General features: G+C 40.8%; 1 protein-coding gene across 1 annotated transcript in view; it reads right to left on the bottom strand.

The window, feature by feature from the left end:
* Positions 1-21154, bottom strand: part of thrab (thyroid hormone receptor alpha b) — a 135178-nt gene that overhangs the window by 59742 nt on the left and 54282 nt on the right. The window contains exon 3 of the mRNA XM_015028544.1: positions 13016-13087. The gene's annotated coding sequence lies outside the window, so the exon portion shown is untranslated. The remainder of the gene's footprint in view (positions 1-13015; positions 13088-21154) is intronic.

Genomic DNA, 21154 nt, shown 5'->3' on the forward strand with positions numbered 1-21154 from the left:
CGTCGACAAGAATTTTTTTAAGGTTTCTTTCTCCAAAAACTCAGACCGGCCCTCGACCAGAGAAAGGAACAGCTATGTGGCCCTCGCAGGAAAAAGTTTGGGGACCCCTGGTTTAAAGAAACAAGAAGAGGTTTGTCATCTAAATAATTGTTTCTATTGACTTCTCTATTAGAGTATACTATATAAAAAAAAATAAAAAAAAATCCAAAAACTTTTTGTTTTAGTATATACTTCTAAACCGACCATATCATACATCTGCAGTGCAATGGCAATTCAACTTCAAATAGCAGGCAGAGAATGAGTGCAAGATGATGATGGGATTGTGATGCACTTTAGTCTCACCAAAACCCCAAAAAGTCAGAAAAACAGGATTTATTGTTTTGTGATTTCTCTTGGGTACATGAGCGCACATGACCCGAGTTGTCCTTCGCCCAGGTTGTCTACAAGTGCATATTGATTTACATAGACAAGAGGGAGCTGTACTGCTGTGCTCAGAGTGCTTCTCGTTTGTGTGTAATCTTTATGCAAAGATGTGCCGGAAAGGTTCTCCATACATGTGCGAAATTAATGGAGAAATTTTTCTGCAGATTTCCAAAGCACCCTTCAAAACAACCATCAAAGACAGAAAGAGATGAAATGTACTCACTTGCCTCATGGGAGAAAAATGTTTTATCTCGCGAATCCCCAATCTAAGATAGCAGGGACCAAAGAAACAGCGGGAGAATTTTCCTTTGGTTTATGCAGCTCTGTATAAAGCCAGAAAGACAGTAGTAAATCAAATGCTCGTTTGATATAGAGGTATTTAATCTGATCCGAGAGGCTAAGACATTGTACTGTGGGGAATGGGAAAAAAGAAACTGTGCAATTTAAAAAATATCATGAATTAGTCAGTGAAGGAAGGGGATCTTTTAAATTTTTATTTTTTTTTCTAAGGCTTGGCTCCATTTCACTCATGCTTTGTAACATCTGTTTCTTTTAATTTTAATAAACTGTCTCTAATCAAACTGCTTCTACCAAAAAAAGTGTCCCAAATTGATTTTCAAAGTGCAAAAAGTGTAACAATTGCATAAAGTAATACATATAATTATATACACCAAGTCCAAAATTATGTGTTCATTTACAAAAAAAGTATTACTATGTAATATTTGATTTAGTCTCTAACAGAAGTTGGTGTGGCCATGGCTTAGTGAAAATCATCACACTGTGAGTTTGATTCCACCTTTAGTGACCTATTCATTTAATTTATTATCTAAGAAGTTATTTATGTATTTAACTTATTTCAATTTCTGAATGTTATTGTCAGTACGACATTCATTTATTTATTGTTGTAGCACTTTTGGAGTTCCATAGACCAGTATTGCTGATTTGTATTTTATCTTTTGACTTGTTTTACTTCTGTGACCTGTTGCACATGGAGAAACATTTTTCACATTTAAAAGGACAATTCTAATCAGTAATTCAGTCTTGGAATTTAATGCTCTGCACTATGCAAATGTTAATGCGTGCCTTTGGTTGACCTCCTCCTTTTTAAAACAAGAATAAAGGCCTTTCAATGACCTTGTACAAAGCAGGACTGCAATTCTCCTGCTTCAGCTGTACTGATCTGCATGTTTATAAGTTCAGATTTCCTCAGTCGAAGAAATTTAAAAAGCATCTGCGTGTGTTACGACAGTTACAAATATAAATGAACTACAGAGGCCATAAACAGCTCCCATCTGCAATCCTTTCGGTTCCCCTTTTCGCCGTCGACACGTGTTCCAGGCCACAACTTCCTCGCTTAAATCTGAGAGTCCATTGGATGAGAGCGGCACATACCCCCGACACGCCTACTGCAAAATTCTTGCTGAGGTTTCTGGCACCAGTTCTTGGCCTCTCTGCAAAGTCAGCTGGAGGTTTGCATTTCTGCCGTGTGACTCGGCACACAAACAGGCCCCGCTTAATCATTAAGAAAGAGGAGGACTCATCAGCGCCTGAGTCAGCACATTAGCAAATATCAGAAGTGGGCTGTGCCCTGCAGGACAGCTGCCAGGAGTGGCACGCTGCCTCGGTACACACATAGTGTTTTTATTTCACTATTATGTCACTGATACACTGAATGAAACGCGCTTGTGATATGAAGTTGATCAAACAATTTGTCTTTTGAAGGAACAGCCTCCAAAACCACACGCCACAGTCTCTCAAGCTGCCAAAAATAACCAAATATTTAAATTTAAACTTCTAACCTCAGGAACCCAAATGTTGTTTCGGAAAGAAACTGGGCTTGTTCTACTCAGCTGGTGTCCAGGCTCGAATCAAATACAGGAAATGCAAAAGTTTGGTTTTATAAAATAGCACATGGCTCCTAAAGGTAGGATAATTTAACTCGACCCTTGTAGCTCAGGTGGAAATGCCAGAGCGACAAGAACTTTGGAGGAAAACAAACCTCTTAAGATAGTCATAAGCAATCCGAAAACAGCCAAAGCAACGAATAAATGCGCGTTGAATGCCGCACTTGGCGCTCAGAGGCCAAGATTGCTTTAAGACACACAATGACCAGAAGCATTGCTGAGGGCTCTGTGTTTGTTTCCTTTCGATTTTAAACTCACTCACATGTTTAAGTCATAATGTGCCACGAAGAAAACACAGTCCAGCTTCCTTTCTGAGCGGCAGCCGTTTCAAGGGATTAGAGCTCGCTTGCCTTGAAGCTGTTTAGAGCATGTAAGCAAAGCGCAGAGCAAGACGCTGGGTAACACAGTGGCAGGGCGATCATCGATTACAGTAATTAGCGGAGAGGAAATGGGGCTCTTTTTCTTTTCTTTTTTTTTTCCTTCTCGAAGCTGAGGAGAGGAAATGAAGGAAGAAAGGCTGGGAGGATTAGCAAAACAGATGTGGCAGGAAAACATAAAAACGATAAGAACAATGCAGTCGTGGTGAACGTAACATCATAAAGAGATCATGCCAAGGGGTGGAAAAACTAATGTGCGCAAACCGATTGTTATAGTCAGGCTGTAATAGCATTCATACAATGAGTTTTGAATTAAAGGGGCATAATTATGTCAAATGTTACAATGTTATTCCCTAATCAAAAACATACCTGTAGTGTTAATTCTTTCATGCATGTTTGAGAAAGCCTTTAATCTCCCATGGCAACCATTCAGCTGCCCGAAACGCCTGGGTGGACTAAGCGCCGCCTTCGAGATGCAGAGTCTCCTCAGAGCTGCGGTTTCCATGCTCCTCACAGAGCAGTCCTCCCCTGGCACTGCTCCACTCAGCTCCTTCAGACTAGCCAGCAGCATTTAGCAAACACATGACAGAACTGTGCATCTGCTAAGCTCATTATAGGAGCGACTTCTCAGTACAACACTGATAAAAATGTTAAGGGGTTAATAGAGGAGCCAGGGTGAGATGACTTCCTGAAGGCAGAGTCTCAGAAAGAGCAGAGTTTTTAAAGATACAGAAGCCCAATTTCAAGGCGTTAAAGTCAAATTTCTAAAACAAATTATAACAACTGAAGGTAATATCGTTACTTAATCCTATAGAAATTCAAATAAATTCAGGGCAATCCTAAAGGAAAATCTGCTAAAGGCAGCAAAGAGCTTGAAACTGGGACTCACCATCCAGCAGAACTATGATCCTAAGCTTACAGCCAGAGCTACAAATGAATGGTTTAGTTAAAAGCAGTCGAGTCTAGACCTAAATTAGCAATTTATGGCCAGACTTGAAAACTGATGGTCACAGATGTTCTTCATTCAATATGCCTGAGCTATTGCTGTTTTGCAAGACAGAACATGTAAAGCTTGAAGAGACGTAACCAAAAATAGGCGTATAGCTTTAATTGCAGCTAAAAGGAATTCTACATGTGCTCACACAGGGGCTGAATACACTTTCATGGCGCACTCTGTATGGTACCCAAAGATTTTGTTACTTGCTTTATACAAAAACATCCAAATTACACCTCTAAATTAAAGAGCATTCGCCAGGGGAAACCATTTGAGACATACACCAATTTTTTTGGGCCCCATCTTAAAGTCTAGATGACCATGTTAGCATGTTCAATGTAAAGACTCTGGCAGTCTAATAAAAAAAGAAGAAGAAGAAATAAACAAGGTTAGCTTGTCATGAAGGGTTGCCATGAATCTGCTTAAAGTTACATCTGAATAAAGCATTCCAAGAACAATGTCTTTTGGTTCAAAGTAAAGGAGATTATCTACATACGTTCAGGAGAAACTCACCACTGCACATCAGCATAAACACCTCATTCCAACTGTCAAACACCACAAAGGAGCAGTGATAATCTGAGCTTATGTTCCAGCAACATGACCGGGACATGATCCAGTCACTGACTCAACCATGAACTCCTCATCATGACAAATTTTCATGTAACGTTTTTCTAAATTTCTACTTTGAAGCCAGCCAGAACGTTTGAGTTCAAATTTGCTGACCACTATCTGACTCCTACAAATAAACCCTCTTTAAAACATTTCTCGAAATCAAATGCTAATTTTTTTCCCCAAGAACTCAACTATAAATATCACATTTCACCCCCATGGTAAGTGAGCACTATCTGTTGGTGCCAGAGCTCAGCGGTGGGCTGCCATGATCAAGCCTCATTAAAAAAAAAAAAAGAGTCTAAATGCAGCTTAACCATTTTATTTATTTTAGTTGCCAGACCTTGTTTAACTGCAACATGTAGCGTGCAGCCAAGGTTCTGTTCAGGCCAAGAATGTGACGGGAAGAAAAGGAGAAACTGAAACAAGGTCCTACAATTCAATCCCTGGGGAAATGATTATGTATGCAGATTGAAATAAACTGGTAATCCAACATACTCAAACTGTGGGTGGGCTCTAATAAGACGCTGCATTTGTTGCAGGACTTAAATGTTGTCTGGATTAACTTTTTTGGACAAAAAAAAAAAAAAATAATAAATTGCTCCCACACTTTCTGATAAACATTATGAAGACATGGGAAAAACTTTGAAATGGAATCATCTTTAATGCAGCAGTATATAAAAGTATTGTCTTTTCAACTCACCCTATGGATTTAATGTAGGATTTTTTTTTTTTTTCTGGCATAGATAGCTGTATAAGAAGATTGATTTTTGCATCTTGTTAGCCATGCCTGAGTTAATTTGGCTGTACGATTTTAATGATTATCCTCCTGGAAGATTTTACAAAGAGCCTCTGACAGAAGACTGTTGCTTTGTGACTGTCACATGACTGACAAAACATGCTAACAGATCAATATCTGGGCAGCAGAGAGGATATTTCACAACAACACATCCTGAACGGCACCCACCACACCATCAGTTGTTGGCAAGTGCTGCTAATCCACCTCATTTGCTTTTGCGGCAGCTCTTTAAATCTCTGTCTGGCTGCAGGGTTAGAAAAAGTCATGCAGACACATCTGAGTCATCGATTGAAGAGAGGGTTTGAACTTTCTCCCTTTTTTCTCTCTCTTTTTCTTTTCCTCTGCTCTTTGGTTCTGCTCTGCATCCATAAAATCTCCTTTTCAACTCTCCAGGGATTCTGGGTCAAAGTTCATGTATGATTAGAGCTTTTGAGCTAATCAGCTTTTGCCAGTCGAAAGAAAAAACAAAACCACTTTAGTGCCACGGTTACACATCATAACAACGCAAGCGCCCGTGACTGAACCCCATCACTTCTGAACATTACATTGGCATTCAAAATGTGAGCTCCAATCACTTAGAATATACAAGGGAGAAAACCTTGCATTATAAACAGTCTGCTGTGCCATTAATATCACACTGACTTGCAGTGACTGCATATATTCGACACTTCTTGAGCAGTTGTTTTAGGGATGTTATTTCTCTTGATGTAGATGTGTGCAATCTACAAGTGAACAATCATTTTCTACAAAAATGTAACCATTTTCTGAAATTTGCTCAGACCGTTTCCCCGTCTTTCCCGTTTTGAAGAGCGGCTAGGGGGGGCTCCGTTTCACAACGTACCCCCGGGAGACGGGCAGTCGTGGACTACCAATTAAAACCTCCTCGACACTCTGCTGGAACTTTTTTTGAATGCCATTTTCACGTGGTAATAGACCAGATTGGAGACCTGAAAAGCCCCTCCAGGCTCCCAGCTGTTAGTTAAAGAAACCAGGCCCCAACTTATATGACCGTCCCCCTCCAGGACTCCAGTTTTTACCTCCCACTCTGTCCCTGCCTGCAGGGATAAAATGGACTTCATCTGCCCTGCAACTGCCTCCTTCAACATCCCTCTAATGACATTTATGACCTGATTGATGGGACAATGACCAGGCTGCTGCTTGTGTCCATGTGTGGCTGTTTGATCAGTAAAAGCCCACCCCGGCGCATGATGTTTTTCTCCCGCTTCGAAGGCCAAGGCCTGACGAAATACAGTAAGTGTGCAGGGGAGAGAAAAAAAAAAAAAACACAGACAGAAAACCCAAAAAGGAGGAAAATCACGAAGAGAAACAAGGAATTCTTTATGCTGTCTGCTAAAGCCGACATGTTTAAACACACGATGTTTATCCAGGATGAGGCAGTTGCTGTTTAGGGATAAAATATAGTGTTTACAATCCGACAGGCCTGATGTCGTGTGGGACTGCAAAGGAGCATATTCGAAGCAAAAATAATAACAGGGGCGCATTTGGAAAGAAGCAAAAAACACACACACATACACATACGCACGATGCAAAACAGTCTTAGCAAGCAACAACATAACAAAGTGGCAGCAGAGTAGTTTCTGTTCGCTGAGCTGCATGAAACAGAGAAATGAGTCGCACGAATCATTGCATCCAATATCATTGAAATGAGATCGACTTTTAGAGAGGAAGAAAGGCTTGTTTATTCCACTTCATTACATAGGATGACTGCGATCAGAGTGAAATGTCTCCATTACTGGATGAGTGTATCAACAAGGATTCCTGCAGACTCATCCAGTGGAGGGTCGCACGCAAACACACAACCATCAACCTAAATCTATGTCCTATTACAGTGACACATACAGGCCCGTTTTCTTTCTTTTTTTTTTTCTTCCTTCACGAATGAACTGAAGATAAATGATCAAACTCAACGAGGATCTAGCAAACAACTTCCCACAGCTTGGTTGGGATCCTTGTGTTTTTCCACAGGGCTCCAACATTGTTGCTCGGTGACCTGTTTCTTAATTAACATAAACACACACACGCTAGAGTTTATTTTGAGGCAATCCCACACACACTGCTGCTCCAGTAAAAACCCACTGCATAACCAAACGTTTGTGATTTAACTTGCGTGGTGAAACGGGTCCGGGGGCTCCTACACCTTTTCCCCTGCCTTGATTGCAGACTTCTTTCAGACGATGGTTAGTAATTGTCGATTCTTGGTGTAAACACAGAAGTTCTCTGCAAATTTGAAGCGTGTTTTTCTGTTGAGCTCCAGCTTTAAATATAAAACCATGGAGGGGAAAGGACGAATGACTCGTTTGATGGACTACAACAGCTTTTCAACCACATTTAAACAAGAGCAGATGTCCTGATGTGGACCCCTCTTCAACTTTCACTCACGGAGGCCTGCCGAATTTATAAGGGAACCTACCCTCATCCAGTACGCAACCTGCCAGGGCTCTAACACAACAGCTCATTAACGCTGAATGGGTCTGAAAACAGAAAGCAAAAAGAACCCACCTTCCAGGAAAAAAATAAAATAAAAAAATAAAAAAGGATCCAAAGAGCAGAGGCGCAGCTAGAAGGCCGACATCCTCAAGCCCAAATAAATGCCACAGGGCAGACGAATGAGTGTGGATTTCAACCAGCACACCATGAGGCCTTGTGTGTGACAGCTGCAAATGGCCTCGTTGAGCAGCACTGAAGTGTAGTGGTTAGCTGAAGTCTTGGAGCTGTGCGCTTTTTCTGCTAATGTATTCGATCTCCCGGTTGGGCGAAAGTTGACAGAGTAAGAGGAGAAAGAGAGAGAGAGAGAGAGAGAAAAAAAAATACTGCTCACTTTAGTGACTGCAATGAAGCAGGCGGGCCACACAGAACAGACTCTGTCCGTGTCCAGAGCGCCTCTGTTTGTCAAGAAACCAACCCCCCCCCCCCCAGAGCCACAAGCAAATAGCCCCCAAGCGCTGGGAGCTATTGATCAACAAGCTGTGGACAGGCTGGCAGCAGACGGGTAGTTAGCTCCGTTGATGATAATGCTCTGACGAGCAAAGCCACTTTCAGGATGATTGAACCGGAGTCCCTCAGTGTGTGGGTATCCCTCATCGACTGCTACGGCTGAAGAAGAAGTTCAAACGCAGCGGGAAGAGTGTAGGAATGTGGATGGCCTGAAGAAAATATGCCCGGCTTTTTTTTCCTTCATGTTCCCAGTGTAGGTCATGTGAAGAAGTAAAAATAAGTAAAGAAACATTCTCTAAAAACCAAGGTTGTGCAATTAACCTGCAATTAACACTAATGGGCACTTTCTGAAATCATTTACAGGGAGTCCTAAGCTTATTCAGTTCAGCCTTTTGGACGAGATTCAAGACAATCTTCAGGAAATATGAGGAAAAGGTCCAGACTCCATCTACTTAAACACTTACTACTGTCATGTCCTATATAATAATATTTAATTAAATCCTTCTTAGAATGGAAAACCAAGTATTTATCTTTATTAATGTTTTTTTGTTGTTGTTGTTTGTTTTAATTTAATTTCAAAGAGCCAGAACATCCAGTGACTTTAACTCAAAAGCAGGACACAACATAGCAAGCGCTTTCAAAGAAAGAGCCACACTTGCTTCTGACAATAGGTTAGAAAATGTCTAGATCAAATATGTGGCTCACACAGATTTCTGTCATCCTTCCTCTGGAAAAGCTGACCCATGATCTTAATCACAAATCAGACACATTTTCGACACTTTGGGGTCCTCTTGAGTCCTTTCTGCTTGGTCCCTAGGATTTTAGTATTTTACTTCGTTTTACAGCTCTATTTTTTCTCTCTCTTTTTTTGTTTTGTTTTGTTTTTTCCTCTTCTCTCTTGATGGCTGTGAGGTGACATGCACTGGAGGAGAAGACTGACACCTTGTTTCTTGTTCATGTGGGGTATTTTGTTGTAGTTTTTTTGTTTTGTTTTGTTTTGTTTTTTTGTTAGTTTTTCGTGTGTCTACGTGTGAGGTGGCACGGGTTTCTCTTTTGTTCTATGTGCTGTAACTAATCTAAAACTAATAAAAATAATTAGATCAAGAAAAATAACTGATACCACATAAATAAGGCAAACAAAACTTTTGTTTTTTCCCCCCCTCACGTCTCTGCTGAACAAAAGCATCCTGATCACCATATTTCAACATATGGATGGTGTGTTCAAGGTTACGTGCAGCTTCAGTTCGATACAAGACGAGCGTTTCAAATGACTTCTCCATGTATTGCCTCTACAGTTATTTATACATAAATGTAAATCAGAGGGGACAAGTCACGTCCTCAGGGTCAAACTTGTCGACGACAGCAGTCACTGAGAGAAGACACCATTCTCCTTCACTGCCTGTGGGTATTTCACTAATCCAGTGCCAAGATTGGACACATGCCAAAGTGGTTTGGTAGAATGTGCAGCTGGATCCTGTTCATAAATAAAAATAAAATGAATTGCATGAAGTAGCAGTGGAGTCATCAACTCTCCTCCTTCACTTGGCATGAAAACAGCGTCTCTGACCAATAGTGGTCAGGATTTCTTTGAGTTTTCTTATAAAAAAAGGACAGTTGCACAATTGCATATACTGTATGATGACAAATAATCGCATATTTCTATTCTATTTTAAAATGCATGAAACACTGGCACATTTAAAGAGAACGATCTCCAGTAAGATATATGCTGCTCTTTCATCACTTGAGCGCCACTCTGCAGTGACATTACTCCGCCTAAAAGTAAACCAGTGGTTGCTGTGCAAAAACAAACAAAACCCTTCGAGTCACCTGATAAAATATTGGCAACTCGCATGGAGAGAAGGCTAGGCATTTTTCATTTAGAGGGGGGAAAAAAAAACAAAAAAAAACAGAGTCTGTGAGAAGGTTGGGGGGCAAATGGGAGTTTACCTGTCAAGCTTTATCCCAAAACAGATCCCACTGAGGCCACTAATGCGGTAATTGAAGCCAAATCCAGCCTTTGCGCATGTTTGTGGTCGAACGTGAGCCGCCATTACCGACTGTCCTGGATTAAAACAACAGAGCAGGTGCACCAAAGGGAAAAGGGCTCCAGAAATACACATTTTCTAGTTTAATCCAGAGGTGATGAATTGATATTTAAGGGGAAATCTTTATTGCTTCTGTAGGAAAATTTGCAACTGCCGAATTTCTTTCACAAAGCTGGGTCAGACCAGTGGGACCTGGCTAACCACTGGTGGAAATAAAGAGGATAACAAGGCATTTTTTGTGTTTTAATCACTTATGAGTAAAAAAAAAAAAACAGCCAAAAACAACTTTTAAATAACTTTTAATAGCGCCAATAAAGCCTGGATGAAACTCTGAAGAAATTAAGAGAATTTTCCTTTTTTTTTTTTAACAGAGCCAACAACACATCAAAATTCCAAAATTTGTTTAACTATTTGGATCTGTGGATTAAAATCTCTATAATTAACATAAAATACCATCTTTCAAGTCAGTGCAGTTTTGGTGCATAGCAGTATATATCTTTACAGATGGAACTTCTTCATATTAAAAGCAGTGTATAATTATGAAGTAAAGGACAATGCTTTTTTTCTTCTACACTCTTTACAAAAACAGATACTGAAATATACATATTTGCAAATCAGTGATTGGAAATCTAATCATTCTTTTACATTCAAATCACAGTGGGGGAGTGTCTGTGAATGTTAGTTTTCAAATCCTGCCAAAGATCCTGAATTGGACTTTTGTCTGGACTTTGGCTAGGCTCTTCTAACACATCAGTAACCTTTGATCTAAACCAGTCCACGGTAGCTCTGGCTGTACGTGTAGGGTTGTTGTCCTGCCCAGTATGTTCTTTCACATGTTTGCCATGTTTCCTTTGTCACTCTTGAACTTTTCATGACTTTCTGTCAGCAACTGACAGACCACAGAAATGCACGCTGCAGTTTTCAGACTAGTTGTAAAAGCTTTTGAAAACAGTGCGTTTTTACTTCCACTTCACATTAACGCACGACTTTGCACTTCAAGGATTTAAGTTGTAATGTGAGAAAATGTAAGGAGGTTCAAGGAGAGTGAAGACTGGATACATTCAGTGAAGTTTGGCTGAATCACAGCTTCTGTAAACATTGTCTGGTTGCGACTGCTTATTAAACGGTTATAAATGAGATCTGGCTTGTAGCAACGAGAAACTCTTCTCTAAATCTGAAAACGGCTTTACATGTCCTTACTCGCTTTCCGAAAGTCGTTGAAGACAGGTGGAAAGTGTACGAGAGTGGCAGATGTGCTTAAATAAAAAATATGCCGTACGTTTAGCTAAAACTGAACGGAGCACTGGAGGGTTTTGGCCAGAAGCACAACAAACCCAGATGTTACTGCTTCTTTCGGTTTGAAAATAAATGATTTTCAATAAGCGGCACTTTGTTCCAACGGCGGCCACTTACGGGCACATCATACATCATATTGTTTTTCCAATTTCTCTCTTGCTTTTGACATAATCAACCTGCGTGCAGCGCGCGCCACAAAATACCTGCGCGGTCTGTGTGAGCATGGACGGCTGCAGCTTCATCAGAAGGGGGGCTTGTAGCATGAGGTGAGATTTATGAGGTGTTGCACCGGCCTGCTTTTAGCCCAGTGATGTGAGACTGATCCCACCTCCTCGCCCGACACCCCCCGTCCCCCACTGACAGACACACAGGCACTTACAGACACACGTCCGCACGGTCCAACACTCAGCTAAACAATACGCGCGAGGCACCCAAACGTCCGCGTGCGCACGTCGACCCCTAACACAAACGTGAAGACCACATGTCGGCGGCGTTCAAACTTCCTGGGGCCAAAACATGCCTTCCTAAAATGTCCCGTTAACCTTGTTCCATCACAACAAGAAACATTTTCCTACTAAATCTCGCCTCCCTCTGAGGGTTTCTGGCTAATGTGCGTAGAGATACTGTACAGAGGGGGCAGCTGTGATGGAAAGGACCCGTCTGAGGGTCCTTTAAAAAGGTCACTGCTTCGATGAGAGATGGGAAAACATTTTCCAGCTTCTACAAACATCAGTCTGAGCAAGATTTGTTTTGTTTTTTTGTTTTTTTTTATCTGTCCCTCACTAAAGAAGATTATGTTCATGACAAGAAATGTTAAGTTGGAATTTATCTTGCAGTCCATGGCTTACAAGGGTATAAGAAAATGAACCATCAGCCGTGTTGTGAAAAAGTTTTTGCCCCTGTTTTAGATTTCTTTTTCCCCTCTTTTGTTCACACTTAAATGTTTTAGTGGAACATAACTCATGTGAAGCTCAAGTTCTTCAGCTTTAGCTCAAATTAACAGGTAGCTTGGTTGAAATGTGAACAGAACCAGGTGTTCTGCCAGACAGCCATCCAAAATACAATGGCTGACCGGTTTTGAACTTCGTAAAGCAGGCCTTTCAAAAAAAAAAAAAAAACTTGCCAATTTAAATCAACTATCAATTGTGCAAGACGAAGTAGTCAAATATACAGCCAGACTTATGCCATAAGCTAGCTAAGGGATATGTAATCACATGCAGGTAGAGAGCAATGGTAGGTAAGGGGTGGATTTGAACCAGTGACTATTTTCTTTTTTCAGAAAATCTGAACTTTTTTAGAAGTTCTTGTTTTAATTATTATGACTCTTACATCCTTTTCCGGTAAATCAAACAGAAAGCAGATCTTTAAAATAAATCAGTGTAATACACCCACTTCCTTAGAGGTAACCGTATTCTTCTACTCAGAGCTAAAGCAAGAGCATACCGCTGTATGAGTGTGCTTCCTTTATAAAAAGATAACTGTCATTTAGAGTGATAATGAATAGCTATATGAACACCACGGCACCTTCCCGAGGCTGCGCTGTGTGTGCATACACAATTAACATATGTTTATTGCTGCAAAACACATCTGAAGACAGGAAGAACAGAACCTACCAATCATACTGTACGTGCGTGCGGTTAGCGATTCCCACGCCCCTCCGACGTGTCGTCCACCTCGTTTCTGTCCTGGAAGAGATAAAACGAGGACAATTGAGGATTTGCGCAAAAGCTGAAGTGGAGTAGAAAACAATACAAAGGCCAGTAATGGTACCCTGATCCTTCAACAATTTTCTTTCCTGAATTTTTTATTTTTTTTTTTTGCTTTCCTTCTTTTCTCTCCATATGCTCACCTTGTGCCGATCGGCTTCAAAACATTTCTCTCATCCATACTTTTCAATCATAATTTATCCCTTCCATTCTCTTTCTACCCATCTTTTTTTCTTCACTTGCTTTTTTCTCATCTTGAACTCAGGAATCTTTTCACACCGCAGACAGATTGAGCTGAGGAAGTCACGTTTGTAGCCGATGGAGAAACATCTTCCTATGCGGCCAATGCGACTGGCTAAAAGTCAATCAAAAATAAAATGGTAGATTACCACAGTGTTCAGGTTGTAAGTGCGTAGTTAGACCTTTTAAGTCTTTGTTGATCAACGTTGTGGGAAAAAGTTCAAATTCTATATTCTATCCTATCATTTCTTGCCAACGACGTGGAAATCTAACTTTCATGCGATATTTATATGGTTATCCTAGACCAAATAATGGTTACTTTAGCATTTCTTGCTTGTATTCCGATGAGATACAACTTTGTATTTACGTCATGTCATACCACTTGCAGCTTTCCGACTTTGCTTTTAAAAGAGTGTGATGGATGGCACTCTTCATTTCCAGAACTTAGAGTTTTTCCAGACTATCATATATTTCCAAACAGCCGAATTTGTTTTTTGTTTTTTTCCCTAAACGACGAAGCAAGGCAATTTTATTTGTAGTGAACATTTTTAGCAGCAGGGTGACTTAAAGTGCTTTACATGATTAAAATAAAAATGAAACAACGTTACAGTAAAGCAGTGTTTCCCCAACCCTGTTCCTCAAGGCACACTGCCCAGCATGTTTTAGATGTTTCCTTTGCTGTAACACACCCAAGTCAGACGACTGCAGTTCAGCAAAAGCCTGTTAATCAGCCATCTATTGAAATGACGTGTGCTGAAACAGGGAAATGCCCAAAATATTCAGGGCAGAGTGCCTGGAGGACCAGGCACTGAAAAACACTGCAGTAAACGGAAATAATGACAGGTTGAGAAACAGACCACAATTTATGATGTTCCAATTGTTATCGTTATTAGTCAAAGACAGCTCTAAGCAAATGGGTTTTACCCTTGATGTACAGCGGCTGAGTGTTTCAGCATTTTTGCAGCTGTCTGGAAGTTTCTTCCAGATAAGACGAGCGTACAATTTGAACACTGCCTCTCCGTGTTTGGTTCTGATTCTGGGGATGAAAAGTAGACTAATGGACATTTTTAAGACAGCCATGTCAAGGCAATTTTTTAGTATTCATTAGACATGATAACTTTAGTACTTCTAACGCCTGCTTTCACATACCGACGCTGATTGAAGCTGTAGGCAGCACCAGGTCAATCCACCCCTTCACCATTTCCTGCCCACGTATTGTAATCCTGACCCTTTCCACTTTTATTTCTGAGTCTGAAACACTGCAGTTCATACCTGCACACTTAACAATTGTGTATCCCCCTCTCTCTCTAGGTAACTAATACTGCAAACAACAGATAACATCATTCTTACGACAAGGGTAAAGAAAAAATATACATGTATGTTTAGCGGAGGCAAAACCAGCCCACTGAATTCCAAATGTGAAGGAATTTAACTGGTCCCTGTAGCACAGCATGTGTTTACTCTGAACCACAGGAAGCATCAAGCAAATCTGTCAGAAACCGAGAGAAAGGAAGTCACTGTGCATCACTGTTAGTTGTGCATTTAGATTAAAAATGCAATTAAAAAAAAAAAAAATTGCAAAAATCGGCAGGGGAGCAAATATACACAACAGGCCTCTAGTTGGAGCCATCAAGTAAAGCACAAACGCTTCAGATTCAACATCCTGTCAACCAAATCATCAGCGCAGCTGATGCGTTTCATCACGGGTTCAACAACAAGGTCATTTGTCACGCAAAGCAGCTGTTTTGTATACAATAGTGAAAAATGAGAACAAGAGTGAGAGGGGAAACACGAAAAATGAATCGTCACAAAATATGAGACAGAACTGTGAGAGTGAGAAAGAGGAAGGAAAGCATAGCGCCTGAATCTGAAAGTGCTTCACAATGGTAGAGGAAGAAGGAAGCTGTTCATGTCTTTATGATCCACTCAGACAGGAAATGCTTAAAGGAAGGGATGGGTTTCTCCCCGTGTGTGTGTGTATGTGTATTAAGGACTGAGTGTGTATGCAGTTTAGTTCAAGTCTGCAGAAATTACATTAAAAAACACACCACAATCTTCCAGCTTAATCAGAGATGGTGGTTTGCATAGTATGGAACGGGTATTGAACTTTTCCCGCACTTTATCATGTTACAGCCACAAACTTCAGTGTATTTTATTAGGATTTTGACTGACAGAGCAACACAAAGTAGAGGATAATTACGTTTCTGTTTAGACTTTTTCATCCGACACCTCTAAATTCAGTCAGTCGCCTTCAGAAGTTGCCTGGTTCATGATTCTACTGGTGTAGCATTTAATTTTGTTCTAAATTCAGCTGTTCTGTGAAGACCAAATGCATTTGATAGGGAACATTAGAAATCTAACAGTAACATGAAGGTTAAGGAACACTGCTGACAGGTCATAAATGAAGTTGTGGAGAAGTTTAAAGCATGACCGGGAATCTAAACAGGATCATATGCCAAACATGTAAAAATGAAACTTCTCGGCCAACATGCAAAATATTAAGTGTGCAGAAAAACTAACATTGCATACAACCAAAAACAGACTACTTATACAGCAACATGACAACAAAGATGTGCTTTTTTTTGTTCAAATTTATCAAATGAACAAATCCAAAAAAAAAAAAAAAAAACATTAGTTATTGGCTTGTGTTTGTCTGGCCCCAATGGTTTTATCAGAGATTTTACTATCTGATTCACAGACCGCTGAAGAGGAAATGCAGACTTATTTTCAAACACACACATATTACATTCAAATCTACCAGAAGGTTTTCTCTTTTTTTTGGCCTGCAAAGCTGCAGATCAGTCTGAACATACAATCCGGCCAACATGCCACCACAATGAAGCATGGTGGTGGCAGTTGCATGACAATGTATGACACCCGATTGAAATTTCCCTCCTTTTGAACATTTTTAAAATGTCTCCTTTTCCTTCCACTTCACAACTGGGCACTATTTTGTACGGGTGCGTCACAAAATCCCAATAAAACACACTGATATTTATGGTTATGATCACATAAAGCATAGGAGCCTTAGCAAAGGGGGATCACTCTGTGGGCCAAGGTTAGCAATAAACCATTGCTGTACAGTAATTCAGAAAACTGGAAATAAATAAATAAATAAAAAATCCATAACCTCCCCACACTAAATGCATTCTCGGAGATTTTTATTAGGAAAAAACAGCCAAGAGCTAAGGGCCAAAGAATTAATGTTTCTGAGGAAATGCCGGATGGGTGGATAATTCAATAGATGGAAGTGTGAGAAAGAGCCAGAGCCACTAAACACGACTAATTTGTCTAATTGATCAGGTTGAGGGTCACTGGATCAGTTTACTCAAAGGATTCCTGAGTCTGCAAGCGTAGTTGGCAGGTGGATGAACAGCGACACAGCAGACAGGGATTTCTACAAGCTCGGATGAGCCAGCAGTTAGACAAGACAAGTGCATTAAAGAATATGGGTCAGATGTGCCACGGAGGCAGCAGATCAGCTCCATAAAATCAACAGGACAGGACTGAACTATCACAACCCTGTGCTGGAAGTGCGTGACAGCAGTCAAATCCCACCTGTCTTCCCACAGTGTAAGGTGGCCAAAGATGATGGAGTGGAAAACAAACAAAAAAATAATATATATATTTAGAAAAACGAGGGCAGAGCTGCTCCTTTAAGTCAAGTGCTTGGGTGTCTTCACAAGAGGGCGAGTTTCAAAGAGAAGCCTCTGCCAAGCGCAGCCTTTTCAGCAGCATCCTGACCTGAATGGCTTCTTTTGTCTTCTGGAATTCCACTGGCAAAGTCTCTAATTAGCCGGAGAGCTCTTCCCATGTGTGGGCACGGGAGAAGAAAGAGCAAAGAAAGGGTACAAGGAGGGAGGCGGCTTGGTGTGAAGTAAACTGTGCAAACAATAAAGAAGCTGTCAGTATGATGCTCCCCTGCACAAGCCAAAGCTTATTATTTACTGATCTGAAAGGAGGGGAAGAGAAAAGGCCGAGAGGGAGAATGGGGGCTGAATCGTTGATTCCCTGAGCTGCAGTGGTGTAAATCTGACAGGTGGTTAACCAATGCTGGGTTGTCAAAAGCCCAATATGAATACCCAAGATGGTGCTCACTTTGACCCGACAGGGTGGGGCGAACCAACAAAGGGTTTCCTATATCTTAGCCTGTCAGCAGCTAAAGAATAACATGATGTAACGTGATATATCCTGATCAGACTTGCTCTAAAGGGCACTTTACCGATTTCCTCGCATAAAGTGTCTCTAAGCTGCAGATGAAGATCATTAAAAAATGTTCTTGATTAGAAATATTTAACCTACCAAAAACTAACTCAGAGGCTTGCGGCATTGACCGTAGATGTTACGGAGTTAAAAACGGATACGTTTCAGAAAATTGTGAATCGGGCAAGGTTTTATCGCTCAAGTCATGGAAGACAGACTTAGTCCTTCTTAGTTCCTTTGGTTCTTTAAGAATTAACATTAATTAACTAACGTTAAAAGGGACAACAAAATGTCCAAACATACTGAACAAAACAGAGTATACATAGTCATATTATAAATGGTTTTGTATAGTAATAGAGCTGCACAATGCATGAAATCATCGACCAAACCTTGATGTTTGCAACACTGAAGTTGCAAAAGAAACAGTGTGTGGAAAAAACATAAATGGCAACCAATAATTTAGATAGCCAGCAGAATGGACTTTCACTTCCACTAATGCTGACTGGTGATAAAGAACTAACCGACTGAAATCCAAAACCATGTGGAAGGGGAAGAAGAAGCAGGTTTTGTACATCCAAGCACTGAAACATTCCCTGTAAAACTTTAAAATGCCTGCAGCAAAGGGAGACCAGTTGCATCATAATGCCAAAAGTATCACTTGTCTGTTTTTATAGCATGAATGTGAGCAACATTCCACTCTTAATCCATAGCATTTAATAGGATGACTCAATCTTTACCTCTCTGACAGCTTCATATGCCCTGGGAAAGATTGTGGAGTGTGTCTTTGGGACTATTCTTCCTGAGGTGCATTTGTGAGATCAAACACTGATTTTGGATGATATTCTTTCTATTCTAATTCATCCTACAGATGTTGGCTTGGATAAACTGAAAATGTAATTGTTGTCTTCACTACAAATGTTTCATGGCGAAATAAAACGATGACTCTCCAAAAAACAGACCAAAATCACAGGCCTGTCTCTCAGCACGTCACTAAAAACCGACAAATACAGAAGAGTTCTTCAGATTACAGGACAAAGGTGTCTCTGGATAAAACTCAACTAAAAATAGTAAACAGATTTCCTTTATTATTAACAAGACAGACCACCAACTCCTGTTTTGCACAGCTGAAAATGGTAAAGTGCACCATAAGCGCATTTTTTTTTTCTGTAAGATAATTTCAGAAAAAGTAAAAACAAATCAGTGATAGATAAATCATTTATTCCTACAGTTTTACAACAAAATAACTGGAGATAAACCGGGTTCAATATCGTTTCAAAACAAACACACAATATCAGTGTCAAGTGGGCATTTCAAACAGTCTTTCAATGCTATAAATAGCAAATGAAGGCCTGCATTACTGTATATATATAAAAAGCAATTCACAAAATTGGTAGATAGTATGCATATTCCATAATAGATAAAACTTTAAATGGGAACTGAGTGACTTTTTTGTAACACATTTAGCTTCCTGTTGGCATCTTCTGACATTTAACTCTCTGTTGTGACAACCTGAGTGAATACTTTCATATCGGTGTTTCCCTAGTCATATGCATACTTGGCTGACAATTTGAGCTCTCTCGGGAGGAACAACGTGTTGACAATCACATGTGCGAGGAGAAAAAGTCAAACTTCCTGTTAAAGCAACCGCAAGTACCACAAGTAAATAATATGGAGATGAGAGGTTATGCACAGGCCTGGTACTACGCAGCAAGGTTTGCAGAATATGGGTCTCATGTTCTTTGCAGGGCTTTCATCTGACTCAAACGCTTAATGCCAGAAAGTAGCTTCCTAACAGGGACGTTTAATTATCCAATAGCTCTAAATTATCTATACCAGCCTGAAATCACAGCAGAAATTTGAGACTGGGGCGTTGCGATAAAAGACTGAGTCTTGTGCTCACCGTGACTGATTGTTTGATGTTAATCTCCCCACGCCTGCCCTCCGAGTCCCAACATCACCACATGCTTACACTTTCAAACTGAGCACCATAAAAGCTGCCCTGTAAGTACAGTTTATGGTGTTTAAGGTCTGGCTGTAAGCTCTAATTTAGGGAAATTATGGGATGTTATTTCAGAGGCTCTTAAGCAACTTAAAGACCTTTTGCCTTCCCCCTTTTTCCTTTTTCTTCCCCCCCACTGAAAAGCCTCCTTGATTTAGAAAAATCTCATAGCGTAGCTGATTCACCAGAGAAAAACTTATAGAAGCTCAAATGCTCTGTGCTCCTAGCGACACGACTTTGATGGCAGTGAGCTGTTTTGAAGGCTTTGTGCTTCTTCCTCTTTCTCCAAGTGTCTGCGGAGAGGAAGAGTAAAAACACCGCTTGTGAGTGCTTAGGAAAGTCTAAAACAGAAGCAGAAAGATTCCTGCCTCTTCACAGGACACTCAACTGAAAACATCTTGAGGGTAAATTCTGACAGTGGGCCCCAAGTTCACCACTACAGCCCGTCTCTAGTGGCAAATGCAAAGCTTTGAACTGCAGCCTGGGATGGCCGAGGGGAATTCGGCTGCCTGTCAGAGCTATGAATGATGGCGGATGGAAAATATCAGATGCTGCTTCGCTGTCCTGCCTTTGGTGGGGAGGGAAGAACCCCTCACATGGCAGACTGAGTCATGCAAAACTAATCACTGCAAGTAATAAAGAGCTCCAGCTCTAGCAGTGCAAAGTGTTAACATAAAAACATGACATTACTCATACACGTCCTGCAGAGATACGGTGTCGTTTTTAAGAAAACTGGCAAACAGTGTTAAGAAAAACTGCCTTGCATAAATACTGCTCTGAGGAGAAAAGCCAAGGATCATCAACACAAATAAAAACAAAACAAGAACTTGGGCACAGACAATCATGGAAACTCTTGTGACTTTACACTTGTCCTACGGTCAGTGATGCCCTTTGAATAAAGGGGTAAACTGCAAAAGGTCGTCGCTACTTAAGTTGGAAAGTGGACTGAAAGGGAGAAGTGTGGGCAAAAATGTGCAAAAGCGCAGGATTGTTCGTGGAGGTGCAGGGAGGCGGACTCCAGCTGTAGTCAGAGCTTCCACAATCACAACACACAGACATGTACAGGACGTGGTCTGTCCCTTTCCCAAGTCATTCCTGAACCAGAGACTATGTCAGATGCATCTTAAGTGGGCTACGAAGAGAAAGTGCTAAACTGGTTGAAGTTGTTTGAGGTCCAGTGTGACATTTCCACAGTCAGTGGTAATTTGGGGAGTTATGCGTCATGGTGTTCACTGTGTTCTCCTGCGACGCGGATTTCATTTTACTCGGCACTGCTGCCCAATACGAATAGCTGCTTAAGCTAACGTGCTGTGACTGCAAACCTGACGAGCCTAAAACCCACAAAGAATCTATAGAAAATCGTAAAGAGAAAGGAAGGGTAAAAGAGACACCAAAGTGGGCAGTCCAGATAGACTGAAGGCCTCTGTCTGCACTTCTTTTGCACCTGATTATCTCCAAGCGACACCACACTGATGCTGTAATTCGTGCAAAGAGGAGCAAGTAAAAGGGCAAGGACATTGGTCATCCCCTGACTAACCCCCTGTGTCCACAATGAGCAGCCCATTCATTTCTCCACTTACTGCCAATATCTTATTTCATTTTGG

Source organism: Poecilia latipinna, unplaced genomic scaffold (assembly GCF_001443285.1).
Source record: "Poecilia latipinna isolate Pla-1442-1.1 unplaced genomic scaffold, P_latipinna-1.0 Scaffold128, whole genome shotgun sequence".
NCBI lineage: Eukaryota > Metazoa > Chordata > Actinopteri > Cyprinodontiformes > Poeciliidae > Poecilia > Poecilia latipinna.